Genomic DNA, 1878 nt, shown 5'->3' with positions numbered 1-1878 from the left:
CAATTTATTTCCTGAGTAAATCCTTATTAAACACACACACTGCAGATCTACCTATGGTTCACAAAACTGAAGGATGGGAACTAACTTAATTAAGCCATGGGGAGTAAAAAGGCAAGAAGCTTGACACTAGCACTTTCAGAAAGTCTATGCCCTTTGAAATTTTTATCCCCAGAGAGGAATCCACACCTGTGGTCAGTACTACTCAGAGATGCCCCAGAGGGAGCATCCTCCCTAGCTGGAGCTTTGTTGTTGTTGTTGTTGTTGTTGAAAAGATATATATATATATATATTTAGAATTAGGCAGCTGGACTCAGTTTAGATGATCCCAATTTTGTTGGCAACATCCAAAGCGTCGTAATCAGGAGCTAGTCGAACATATGCCTTTTTCTCTCCATCAGGCCGAATCAGGGTGTTGACCTTGGCCACATCAATGTCATAGAGCTTCTTCACAGCCTGTTTAATCTGGTGCTTGTTGGCTTTAACATCCACAATGAACACAAGTGTGTTGTTGTCTTCTACCTTCTTCATGGCAGACTCAGTGGTCAGCGGAAACTTGATGATAGCATAGTGGTCAAGCTTGTTTCTCCTGGGGGCGCTCTTCGGAGGATATTTGGGCTGCCTCCGGAGTCGCAGTGTCTTGGGCCGCCGGAAGGTGGGTGACATGCGGATCTTCTTTTTTTTGTGGCTGTGGACACCTTTCAACACTGCTTTCTTGGCCTTTAAAGCCTTCGCTTTGGCTTCGGCTTTAGGAGGGGCAGGAGCTTCCTTCTTCGCTTTGGGCGCCATCTTGTGAAAAGGGTCAGCTGGAGTTTTAACAGTAATTCCCAGCAAATCTGTATCCCAGAAATCGGTCCTCTTAATAATGCCAGATCTCAGGATAATTGTTGTTCATACTTCATTCCCTTGGCCTTGTCTATACACACATATTTAACAATTCTAAAATAAAATTTCTTTAATATAGGACATATTCTTTAATATTTTAATGTAATCACAGTAATAGGTGACATTTACTGAGCACTTACTATGAGTCAGCCTCTATCCTAAGGGCTTTATCCGTACTATCGTCCATCATCTCTAATCCTATGATAATAGTATTATTTTACAGGTGAGAAAGCAGAGTCTTAGAACAGCAAAGTAACTTTCCCACAGCTATATAATCAGTTAAGAAGCAAAGAAAGATTCATTTGGATCACGTCTATCAGTGGCACCATGCTACGAAGTGCCTAAAGACAAAATATATATTAAAAATTCAGAACTCTGTAAACTGCCAGATAGACAGATACTCCACTCAGAAATTTGATGTGTCCCCAATATCATAGAGCTTTTAGTAAGTATTTATACGTATGGACACAAGACAAGCTCAAGTTCACTGAAGATGTTTATTGAACAACTACTATGTGCAAAGCACTATAGTAGATGATACAAAGAAAATTAAAATGAGCAAAAAATTGTCCTTACCCCTAAATAATTTACAAACCAGTGGAACTTATTTCTAAAAGCCAGCATGCAAAAAATTTGACTTGAAAGAGGCAAAAGTAACTTCTATAAGGTTCTAAAGAAGAAATGATTCATGACACGTTTTCTGTTTTTTTTTTTTTTTTTTTTTTGGCCTGTAGGTCAATCCTGTTGGTGTCCACAATACTTCTGTCTCTGGGGCAGTGGGCATAGTGGTAACAGCATGTCTTTAAGAGTCAGGCAGACCTCGGTTTGCATCCCAATATGGCCTTCTCTAGTTCTAGGACCCGGGACAAGCTAATCAAACTCATCTGCAAAATGTGAATAAGGATAGTCATAGAGTGGGTTTGCAGATTAAATACTGTATAAGCCTCACAAGTATCTCAGGAGGTGGTTACTCTTAATACTTCCATTTTACTAATG

General features: G+C 39.8%; 1 pseudogene across 1 annotated transcript; it reads right to left on the bottom strand.

Moving 5' to 3' along the window:
- Nucleotides 1-262: 262 nt before the first annotated feature.
- Nucleotides 263-795, bottom strand: LOC111552195 (annotated as a pseudogene). The gene has a single exon (XR_002734579.1). The product of XR_002734579.1 is annotated as a 60S ribosomal protein L23a pseudogene (transcript).
- Nucleotides 796-1878: the final 1083 nt, after the last annotated feature.

The sequence above is a fragment of the Piliocolobus tephrosceles genome, chromosome 9 (genome assembly GCF_002776525.5).
Source record: "Piliocolobus tephrosceles isolate RC106 chromosome 9, ASM277652v3, whole genome shotgun sequence".
NCBI classification, from domain to species: Eukaryota; Metazoa; Chordata; class Mammalia; order Primates; family Cercopithecidae; genus Piliocolobus; species Piliocolobus tephrosceles.
The sequence above is the reverse complement of the archived record's forward strand: the minus strand, read 5'-3'. Positions and strand labels throughout refer to the sequence as shown.